Source organism: Marmota marmota, unplaced genomic scaffold (assembly GCF_001458135.2).
Source record: "Marmota marmota marmota unplaced genomic scaffold, marMar, whole genome shotgun sequence".
In the NCBI taxonomy this organism is placed as follows: domain Eukaryota; kingdom Metazoa; phylum Chordata; class Mammalia; order Rodentia; family Sciuridae; genus Marmota; species Marmota marmota.
Window position 1 is genome coordinate 1031961 of NW_025999880.1, and position 12301 is coordinate 1044261.

The 12301-nt window shown below is 39.9% G+C and overlaps 1 protein-coding gene across 1 annotated transcript in view; it reads left to right on the forward strand.

Moving 5' to 3' along the window:
• The first annotated feature begins 1685 nt into the window (after positions 1-1685).
• The window catches only part of Acaca (acetyl-CoA carboxylase alpha), a 236173-nt gene continuing 225557 nt past the window's right edge, over positions 1686-12301 (forward strand). Inside the window, exon 1 of the mRNA XM_048787899.1 lies at positions 1686-1877. The gene's annotated coding sequence lies outside the window, so the exon portion shown is untranslated. The remainder of the gene's footprint in view (positions 1878-12301) is intronic.

Below are 12301 nucleotides of genomic sequence, written 5' to 3' on the forward strand. Positions count from 1 at the left end.
AGTGTTCCACATTTGTCCAACTGCCATTTATCATAATGACACAGTTGCTGTAAAATATGGGTTATCGTTTTGTAAAATCCATATCTTTTTTCCAAATTATGTGTCCAATCCCTAGTATTTCAAAAGCAGGAGGGTAAACTCGTAGAGAGGCATGAGGGATCCTATATTTTGTTCTCTTTTTTTAAATATTTATTTATTTTTTTAGTTTTTGGCGGACACAACATCTTCGTTTGTATGTGGTGCTGAGGATCAAACCCAGGCCGCCCGCATGCCAGGCGAGCACGCTACCGCTTGAGCCACATCCCCAGCCCTCTAGATTTTGTTCTTTATTGACCAATCTTCCTATCTTCCTGCCTCAGCTTCCATCTAAGAACTTAACCTGAGGTATGTATTTCCACCCTATTTGATTTTTAAAAAAAATTTTTTAGTTGTAGTTGGTACAATATCTTTATTTATTTTTATGTGGTGCTGAAGATCGAATCCAGTACCTCACACATGCAAGGCAAATGCTCTACCACTGAGCTACAGTCCCAGCCCCTCCACCATATTTGATTTTTACCCTCTGGCATAGGACTTCTTCACACCAAATTGTCACCCTCTGCACCTCTCTTGGCCTTCTTGTGTTAGGATTGGGAAAATAGTCTGGATGTTTCACTAAATTTCTGGCAGGGGTTAGAATTCACTCCATTCTTGTCAAGTATGATTTTCTCCAATTTTCATTGTGTCCTTGCTCAGAGGATGAACTGTGTTGGGACTCCTTCCAATTACTACTAATTTTCAAGAGAGAGCCACTATTAAACTAAAGTCTTGCTATGAACTTAACTGACAAAACTAGAAAAGTTGGTTGAATTCACCTCAAAGGCTTGGTGTAACCCCAGTGAAGGATGGAAGACACTCTGAGAAATCAGGAACTCACTGGCACCTACTTTCCCTGCTGGGCAGGCAGGACTGTTGTCCTTTGCAACACTGTCCTTCTCACTTAACATTCTTTACTAAGTCTCCCCTCAATTCTCCAAGATTCAGCACCTACAACTCCTTTGGGGTAGGCTGCTTTGGGGCTGAGGAGCAAGCAAAGGAAGTTCCAGAATAGGGATTAGTTAGCCTGCACTAACTTGGAATCCAACCTGTGTGCAATTGATGGACACAATAGCCACCTCTTCAGGGTGATAAGATTAAATACTCTAAGGCCCACACGAGGCCGGCTCACTGCCTATCCCTTTCAGCCCGCCCCGGTTCCGATCTCCACTCCCGGCGTTATAAGTGGAGATCAGAACCGGCAAGTCCCAGGCCTTTACTTTCCGCGGCCCCGGACGCCTCTATCCTTGATGGGAGGTGCAAGTGGGAGCATTTCCTCCACTTCCCTCTCTGCCAGGAGAGGGAGCCGACTGGCTGGCCCAGCAACCGCCCGAGCCGAAGGGGCGCCGGGGCCACGCGGGGCCCGCCCTCGCGCCTCTGGGCCCCGAATGGCAGAGCCGCACTCGGACCATCCGCATCGCCTCACGTCGCCCCGCCCCGCGCCGCCCTCCCATTGGCTCTCGCCGCCCTCGGGCCGCGGATCACCCCCTCCTGCACCCCCCCACCCCCAGCCGCCCGGACCGCGCGACATCCCGGAGCGGGGTCGGAGGTGAACGGCCTCGAGTAACCCCGGACGTAGTCACCTCATGGGGCTCCTGGGCTGAGGTGGGCGGAGGGGGCGGGGCGGGGGCGGGGCGGCTCCTGTGGAGCCCCGCCCTCCCCTCCTCCCCTCCCGGTGCGCCTGGCCGGCCTGTGCAGCGAGCCTGTCAGCCATCGCCCTAGCTGCGGGCATCTCCTCTCGCCCAGCACTGCCTCCGCGCGGGGATCCGGGATTGCCGGGCCGCGGACGCTGCCAGCCTGAGGTGAGGTGAGGCCCGCCTCAGAGCCTGGGATATTGAGCTGGAGAAGCTGGGGCTGGGGAGGGCGGTGGCCGGCCGGGGCCGCTTCTCAGCCTCCGCCGGCATCGGCGCGGGCTCCATCCAGACCTGGTGCCGGGCAGGTCGGCAGCTTTGGGGCCTTTAGGTCCCCTCCCGACAGCCATGTGTGTGGGGGGGTCTGGAGTCTCGGGTGGGGGATTAGGCCCCGGAACTGGGAGGCGTGCAGCCTAGGAAGGGACTGGGACCTCAGCCTGGAGCTCGCCTTCTCCTCCTCCCGCCCCAGCGTGGTCTGATTCCTATCAGATCCCTCTGGAGTCCGACTGAGGGCCTGGGCGAAGACGACCACGTGGGAGTGGATGTTGAGGGTTGGGTCTGGTTTCATTCAAAGTCTTCCTCTCTCGCAGAGTGAGGTGTGGGGTGCACAGACACGGGCTGCTGTTGCTCCGACTGTGTCTTTGTATCGTGGTGAAAGCCCGGGCCAGGCGGGCTGTCCCTTGCCAGTTCCTGCTCGCAGGATTTTAGGTTTTCAGTGAGGAACGTAGTAAATGTAGGTGCCTGTAGTTACTCCTTTGCATTTGCTGTGTTGATTAAGTGCAGCTGTTGGAGATGGGACGTAGGAAGGGATGTGAGGCTAAAGATTTCAGAGGAAATGTGCGTGAAGGTCCTGCCCGGGTCTGGGCCAACATTATTTTTGGATTTGGAGACTGGCAAGTGGCCACTAGTGGACGCTTGTAATAAGCTCTAAAAATCAGGGACTTCATGTAGGCCTTGTATTTTTATAGAAGCTTGTGGGACCCTAACAGATTGGAGAAATAATTTCAGATATTTTTGAGATTTAGGATTAAAATCAAAAGACTCTAGGACTTTTCCGAGTCTTCTTAAGCAGTGTTTTTAGAAGACTCTTAATGTGCAGAATAAACCTAATATCTTGGTCTTCCTTCTCAGAAATTTGTCTCCCTGATTTTCTCTCTGGTTCTTTTTTCTATTTATTTATTTTTTCCTAATCCAAAGTTCTTATGAAAAATATGCTGTTTCTTTTCCCTTCGTGGGTAAAAGTACTTTGATTTGTCTCTTGCTCCTTGATGGGATTGCTTTGGACATCTGTGTTGAGGATTTCTGTGCTGCCCATTGGACACACTGTTCAGGAAAATGTTGTCTAGTATAGCAAGACTACTTTAAGCAGGGTCCAAATGGGTGCCTACTTGCTACAAAGTAGCAAGTCTCTTTTCACTTCTCTTGCCTCAGTTTCTTTATTTCTAAATACTACTTTATACATAAGAAAAGGACTGATGTGAACCCAAGAATACATAACATACACTGTAAAGTGGGCATATGAAAGATGTTAAAGGAAAGGTTAAGTATTAATTTATGAAGCCATCTATGTTTATTACTGTTGTAGAAGTTTTATTTTATCAGTGCAAATAGAAATTCATCAAACATAGATTGAATTGTTCCCAAAATGGAAGGAAAAGTTGGGAATTTCACTTAATGAATTTATACTTCAGACAATGATTAGGTAATGTCAAAGAACTGGCATTTTAAAAGCCAATCTCAGAGAACTCTCATTTGATGTTGACTTCTCTAAAGTGCCATGAGCAAGTTCAGGTATAGTGCACTGTGTAACACTCTACATTATTTTCTCTTCAGTCAATGACTAGGAATTTTTTTTTTTTTAACCTGTTACACATACTGGTTTAACAGGTCTGGGGCTAGTGCTTTTCTTTACTTTTTTGGGGGGGATGATTAATATCCTCTTAGTCTTGGGGCTGGGGATATAACTTAGTAGAGTACTTGCCTTGCATGCACAAAGCCCTGGGTTCAATCCCCAGCTCTGCAAACAAAAACAAACAAATGAACAAAAACCAATATCCTCACAGTCTTGATTGAAGAAAGAAGTCAATAAAAATAAAAATTGTAGACAGGTACAGTGGTGCACACCTGTAATCCTAGTGACTGGGAGGCTAAGGCAGGAGGATTGCAAGTTTGAGAATGGCCTGGGCAACTTCCTGAGACCCTATCTCAAAAGATAAAAATGGCTGAGGATGTAGCTCAGTGGTAGAGCCACCCCTGTGTTCAATCCCCCAGGCTCCCCAGTCTCCTTCCTCCCTCAAAAAGAATAAATAAATAAATTTTGTGAAATAATACATTGGAATTTATTATTTCCAGCTAGGGAGGAGAGGAGAATCTTTTTGCAGTGGGGGGGGGGGCAGGAGTTGTTATATCATTATCTAACATGTTTTTAAAGATTAATAATTGTATGAGCTGTGCCTCAAGCATCTTTCCAAACCCTTAAAACAATAAGATAAAGAAGTTATTTGGACTGGGGATATAACTGAGTTTTAGAGTACTTGCCTAGCATGTTTGAGGCCCTCAGTTCAATCCCCAGTACGAGGGGAAAAAAGGGAATAAACACTTTTTTCACTGGCTTTAAAGTCTTGATAACTAGTTGATTACCATTTTCAGATAGTCTTCATTGATCTTCCACTTAAACAGATCATTGCCTCAGTAGAACTGTGCTCAAATGATTTGGTTTTCTTAACAATTTGTTACTTATTTAAGCTCATGATGTTTAAGGAGGCAAGTACAAAGTGGCTTCAACAATAAGGGATGTTAAGAGCCCTACCCAGAGTTGGTGACCTCAATTGATCTCAGCTTCCAGTGGTGTTATTTGTGACTTAAGCTCATTTCATCTTTCTAGCATGCCATACTCCTCAACCTTCTGTGTCTACCCCCCACCAACCCCCTTTTTGGGATCTAACTCAGAGCCTTTCATGTGTTAGGAAAGTGCTCTACCAATGAGCAAAATCCCACCCCACCCCCATATTTATTTATTTATTTATTTATTGGTACTGGGGATTGAACGCAGGGGTGGTTTACGTCTGAGCCACATCCTCCAACCCTTTTTATTTTTTATTTTGCGATGGTGTTTCACTAAGTTGCTTAGGGCCTCACTAAGTTGCTGAGACTGGCCTCAAACCCACATCTTTATATAGGAACCATAATATTACCATCCCCATGACATTGGAAACTGAAATTGCATGGCTATACTAGTTACGAAGTAGTCACTTTAGATAGAATAAGCTGTATAATGATTTTCTTTGAAATGATAACACACAGTTTGAAAATTCTGAATAAACTCAAGAAGTTAAATTTGAAAAATAGAATGGGTTTGGAGGACTCAGTCTCAAATGAGTAATTGGCTATTTCCTATGATGGAAATTGAATAGACTCACTAGTGAAGTTCCTAAAAATTATAGTCTGCTTTTGTAGACAGCTTTCAAATCTATTGTTAATCATTCAGATTTGCATACCTGTATGTATATATTCACACACTAGGTGGGTGATAAGTAGGTTGATAGGAGCTTGATTAGTTCTCAGGTTCATTAAGAATGATATCAGTAAATGAGCAAGAAGATGATGGATAGCTGGGTTGTTTGCTTCAGTATTTAATGGTATTCCTGGCTATGGCTAGACAAACTATTTCTATTTCATCTCATAAAGTTCAATAATTTAAAAGAACATTTATTATTATTATTATTATTATTTAAAAACTGAGTGTGTGTGTGGTACTGGGGATCAAATCCAGGGGCTCTCTACCACCAAGCTATATCCCCGTTCCTTTTTTATTTTGAGATAGGGTCTTGCTAAATTGCCCAGGCTGGCCTCAAACTTGGGATCCTCCTACCTCAGCCACCCAAGGCACTGGGATTACAGGCATGTGCCACTACACCCAATTTAATAGAACATTTAGTATTGGAAGGTACCTAAGAAAGTTTCTAGTCCAGTATGGCACTTATTGTGAGAGGTGTTTTTTTTTTTTTGTAACAGCACCTGAACCCAGGGGCAATTAACCACTGAGTTACATCCCTGTCCCTCTGCCCTCCTGTCCCTGGGGCCTTTTTTAAATGTCTTTTTTAAAGACAGGGTCTCACTAAATTGCTTAGGGCCTCACTAAATTGCTGAGGCTGATTTTGAACTCAATCCTCCTGCCTTAGCCTCGTGAGCCACTGGGATTACAGGCTTGTGCCACTGTGCCCCACTGAGAATATTTTTTTTATCCTATATTCCTGTGGAAAACTTCCAGCTGTATCCATTTCACCATGAATACATCATTCATGGGTCAACAACTTTTTTTTTTTAATGTTATAAATTGAACCCAGGGTCTTGTGCATGCTCAGCCTGTGCTTTACTACTCAGCGACGCCCTCAACCAGAAGTTCTTTATTGTTTTCAACTTAAAATTCTCTTTAAAACTGCATAGGCTGTTTTAACTTCAAAAGGATTAGGAATTGCTTCTTTTTTTTTTTTTAAGGTAATTTTTCTTTCTTTCTTTCTTTTTTATTACTTTATTTTATTTATTTATTTTTATGTGGTGCTGAGGATCGAACCCAGGACCTTGCACATGCGAGGCAAGTGCTCTACTGCTGAGCCACAACCCCAGTGCCAGGAATTGTTTCTTTAACCTGTAAATTTCTCCAACTTTGGCTGTCCACCTGCTAATGTAAAGTATGATGCCATAAAATTTCCAGAAGACTTGGGGATTTAAAAATTGAGCAGTTTTTCTTTGTCTTTTTCTTTTCTTTTTTTTTTTGGTGTGTGTGTGTGTGGTCCTGGGGATTGAACCCAGGGATGCTCTGAGCTACATCTCCCACCCTTTGTTACTTTATACTTTGAGACAGGGTCTTGCTAAGTTGCTGAGGCTGACCTTGAACTTGCCATCCACCTACCTCAGGCTTCAGAGTCACTGGTAGGCATGTGCCACCGTGCCTGGCCTTAATGTTATTAATTTCTTAATAACTTCCAGAGATTTTATGCATTTTTAAGCAAATGCTGGTATATTCTTCCCCCAACATACCCACTTAAGACAAATTGTGAATACTTTATACATTATTCTTCACTTTTGATTTCTTAATTTGACATTATAGGAAGACTTTTTATATTTTAATTTTCATAAATTATACATAGTTTAAAAAGTGATAATTTCACTAAGGTGACTATAAAAAACCAATCATCCTCAGCTCCTTCTTAATTTCATTTCTTTTAGCTCATATATTTGTTATATACCCTTTTGTTTGTAAATAACATACTTTTCTTGCTACATCTTGAGTTTTCACTGTTAAGCATTGCCTACTGATTCCCAGATATGGAAAATGAGGATTCACCTCTCTTTTTGTTCCTTACCCTTACTATTCACTTTTACCTTTCCATCCCTGACAGCTAACTACCTGCTTGAATCATATTATAACCTTGATTCTATCAATAATTTTACAGTATAAATGTATAAATCCTATGCAGGATTTAGTTGTATATTATCCCTTTTTTTCTGCACAATTCTTTCTCTGGAATTAATAACAATCTTCATTTTTGTTTAATTTGTATGTATTTATCATTTTTTTCACTCTGTACTAGTTTTGTAAATTTCTCAGGACATTGAGATGTGCCAGAATTTTGTTAATTCTTAATTTCTGTAAATCTCAGACTCTTCTGACTCCAACCTAGATTGCTTGCCCTCTGCATCTGACACACAGCTGTACTCATTGGACTCATTCTTCACCATCATCCTGGAGATTCTCCTCGCTTCTCTTCTGCTGTGGAGAAATTAGTTTCCATGTCTCCATATTCTTGGTTTATTTCCCTCATGGTGATGGGGAATATCCTCTAGTGCCATCCTGAGAAAGAATACAGAGGAGGTAAATACTTTTTTTAACTCTTTATTTCCAAAAATTTTAAACATGCAAAGAAACGTGCAGTGAATACCATTTACCCCTAATGTAAATTCACCAGGTTTTAACATTTTGCCACATTTGCTTTACCCCTTTTTCTCTCTCATGTGTATATGCTTATATATAAGTATTTTTTTATGAATCACTTCAAGATAAATTGAAAAACTTCATGACACTTTACCCCTAAGTATTTGTTTCTCCTAAGTATTATTAAGTTTTCCCCCTTGTCCTAGTAATATCTTTATAACTATTTTTAAATTCATGATACAGTCAAGAATCAGGCTATACATTTACTCTCAAGTGTTTTTAGTCTTAATCCAGAACAATCACCTTATCCTTTTTGTCTTTTGTGGCATTTGTCTTTCATTGCCATTTTTTTTTAAATATTTTTTTTTAGTTGTTGATGGACCTTTATTTTATTTGTTTTTATGTGGTGTTGAGAATTGAACCCAGTGCCTTACACATGCTAGGCAAGTGTTCTACCACTGAACAACCCCAGCCCCTCACTGACATTTTTTTTTTTAATTTTATTTTTTAATTTTAGGTGGACACAATATCTTTTATTATTTTACATTTATGTGGTGCTGAAGAGAGAACCCAGTACTTCATGCACGGTAGACAAGGGTTCTACAGTGAGCCTCAGCCCCAGCCCCCATCACTGACATTTTTGAAGATTGCAGACTAGCTGTCTTGAAAAGCATCCTGCAGTCTGGATTCATCTGATTGTTTCATCTTGATTAGATTCAAATTAGCCCTTTTATAGGCTTGGGGTATAGCTCATGTAGAATGCACCAGGTCCTTGGTTCAATCCCCAACAGGAGAACAAAAACCTACATATATAGCATTGCATACTTCTAATTACATCACATCATTTTGTCCTAATAGTGATGTTTGTTTGAATACTTAGTTAAGACGGTGTAAAAGTACATTTTCCCCCTAATAATTAGTGTATAATTTGTGAGGTGATTTATTTTAAGACTAAGAACATCTTGTTTTCCAATATCCTTTTACCCAGTGGTTTTAACATATATCCATGATGCTTTCCAATATCAATTTTTGCATTGGTGTCTATAAAATGAAATATGTATTCTAGGAGGTAATTATTTTAAGAGTTTGCTGTTTGGATATATCTTTATTCTGTCCTTACAGTAGAACAGGAAGTGATTGGGTCTAAGTTGGAAATAATTTTCATTCAGAATTTGAAGCTATTATTTAATTACCTTCAAGTTTCCAGTATTATTGCTGATGAGTCTGAAAGGCATTCTTATATGCCAACTTTTTTTTTTTCCCTCTCTAGAAGCTTGTAGGATCTTCCTTTGTGCTCAGTTTTTGATATTTAACTGATGTGCCTTGTTATGTGTTTTTAATTCATTGTGGTAGGAACTTTTTTTCTTTCTTTTTTAATGAGGTGCTGTGGATTAAACCAAGGGCCTGGAGCATGCTAGGCAAACACTCTACCACACAGACAATTAGTGGACTCTTAAAGTCTGGCAATCAAACCCTTTAGTACTCAGATGTTTTATTGAATTGTTACATTAATTACATTTTGCTGTCTATTTTGTTCTCAGTTTTGGCAGTGGTTCTTCTTCATATTTGGACCATCTAAACAGGTTCTCTAATTTTCTTATTTTTTCTTTTCTGTTATTTAATCAGACTTCTTAATTTTGATTCATAAAAACTCTTTCCTCAATTTTATCTTTCCACTTGGTTTTAAAACTTTCTTTGATTAGATTTTTAAGAATTATTTCTTAGTGGGATGCAGTGGCCTGTGCCCATAGTCTCAGAAGGATCACTTGAGCCCAGGAGTTTAAAACCAACCTGGCAACATAGTGAGACTTGTAACTCAGAAAATATGCAAATCAGTAACAACAAAACAAAAATAAATAAATAAATAAAAAATAAAAGGAGAGAGAGAGAGAGAATTTTTGTCTTGAATGTTTTTGAAAATATGCCATTCAGGAGCTGGGGTTGTGGCTCAGTGGAAGAGTGCTCGCCTAACATATGTGAGACACTGGGCTCAATCCTTAGCACCACAATATTCTGTCTATCTACAACTAAAAAAATTTTTAAAAATGCCATTATGTTTTATGTATGTAATATCTTGTCTTAGCTCTTTTAGAATAATAATGATAGTCCTTCAGACTCCAGATGTTTTTAAGATAGTAATTTTAGACTTAAAGTTGTAAATGTAGTGCTTAGAGTTCCCACATACCCTTGACCAAGCTTCACTAAATGTTAATATTTTATATAGCTATAGTACTCTTATCACAGCTAAGATATTAATACTGAGGGCTAGGGGTGTAGCTCAGTTAGAGACTACTTGCCTAGCATGCAGGAAGCACTGGATTCAATACCCAGCACTGCAAAAAAAAAATAAGAAAGAAAAATTTACATTGGTACAATAGTAGTACCTAAATTATAGACCTTATTCAGATTTGCCCACTTTTTTCCCCCTGATATGTTTTTATGTTTTATTATCTAAACCAGGATACCACATTGCATTTTCTTTTTCTATAAGCAGTTATTTGTTTTTTTGTTGTTATTTGTTAATTTTTGTGGTACAGGGGATTTAACACAGAGACACTTGTGGTACTTGGGATTTAACTCCAGTCCATTTTTAAAATTTTGAGGCAGGGTCTTGCTAAATTGCTGAGAGTCTCGCTAGGTTGCTGAGGTTGGCCTCCAATTTGTGATCCTCCTGCCTCAGCTTCCTGAGTTGCTGAGACTACACCACTGTGACTGGCAATTATTTGTTTATGATTCTTTCATGTTGGACATTTTTCTCAGACATCTGATAATCCTTATTTTCTGCTCATACGTTTTTTGGAAGGGGGATTGAAAAGGTGATTAGAAAATGTGAGTGAGGCTGAATGTTCTGGTTAGGCAACTTAATTAGGGAATTTCAATGTTACTAATTTCAGGGTTTGTTTTTGTTTTGTTTCCTGGCTGGTCATATTCTACAAAGAAGGATTCTGGAAAGTCTTACCCAATATGTTTATTTAATTTATCCATTTTCAATAAAGTCCCCTGCCTGCCCTCTACTATTACTGGTATATCCCCCAGTCTAGAAAAACTTATCTCCAGAGAGTAAACCTTCTTCTTCTTTTATTTATTTATTTTTAAATATTTCCCTCTCCCTCTCCCACCTTCAGTCCGAGAATAGCAGGCACCTGGCTTCATTAGTTGGGGGAAAAAAAAATCTAATGATGTGAAGCTTCTGAAACAATTTCAACCAATCCTCATTTTATTTAACTCTTTCACATTCACAGGTGAAATGTTTTGGAGATCCTGTGATATAAATTTTATTTATTCTTAGTTTTACACAAATGGGTGATAATTCAGTTAATTCAGTTTTCTTCAGTTTGTCCAGTTGCTTTCCAAGGAAATGATCTTGCTCTTGTCTCCCTTCATTTTGTTTGTTTGTTTGTTTGTTTGTTTGCTTTTAAAAGTCTTTGTTTGTGGCTTATACCTTAAAATAAAAACAAAACAACAACAACAATAAAACTTTATACTTTTGTTTCAGTGGACTTTCAGGAAGAAAAAAGTAGATATGTGTTAAACCCATATTTATTCAATAGTTTTGCAAGGCTTCTTTAGAGATTTCTTGAAAAATGCAGAAGCTTGCACTAGCTTAATCCTTAAAAAATATTTCTTATCCCTGGACTGAGACATGGGAATTAGGACAGATAATTACATTAGTTTTATTTTCTCTGACTGCTATACCCTAAAGAAATACTCTTTCGGTTTACCCCCCTCCCTTCCACCCCCCAAAAAGTCTCTAGCTGGCTCTTGAAAGAAATTATCTCAAACTGTTGTGATCATTCAGATCTAGTGTTGCTGATAAGTCATCAGATTCTGCCATCTGGATTTGATTTAGATTTTCATTCTACATGGACTTATACTTTTACCCCCTTTTTGGATTTTCCCTTAATTCTTTTTTTTTTTTTTTTTAATTTTTTATTGTTGGCTGTTCAAAACATTACATAATTCTTGATATATCATATTTCACACTTTGATTCAAGTGGGTTATGAGCTCCCATTTTTACCCCAAATACAGATTGCAGAATCACATCAGTTACACATCCATTGATTTACATATTGCCATACTGGTGTCTGTTGTGTTCTGCTGCCTTTCCTATCCTCTACTATCCCCCCTCCCCTTCCCTCCCCTCGCCTCTTCTCTCTCTGCCCCCTCTACTGACATTCATTTGTCCCCCTTGTATTATTTTTCCCTTTCCCCTCACTTCCTCTTGTATCTACTTTTGTATAACTCTGAGGGTCTCCTTCCATTTCCATGCAATTTCCCTTCTCTCTCCCTTTCCCTCCCATCTCTCATCCCTATTTAATGTTAATCTTCTTCTCATGCTCTTCGACCCTACTCTGTTCTTAGTTACTCTCCTTATATCAAAGAAGACATTTGGCATTTGTTTTTTAGGGATTGGCTAGCTTCACTTAGCATAATCTGCTCTAATGCCATCCATTTCCCTGTAAATTCTATGATTTTGTCATTTTTTAATGCAGAGTAATACTCCATTGTGTATAAATGCCACATTTTTTTTATCCATTCATCTATTGAAGGGCATCTAGGTTGGTTCCACAGTCTTGCTATTGTGAATTGTGCTGCTATGAACATCGATGTAGCAGTGTCCCTGTAGCATGCTCTTTTTAGGTCTTTAGGGAATAGACC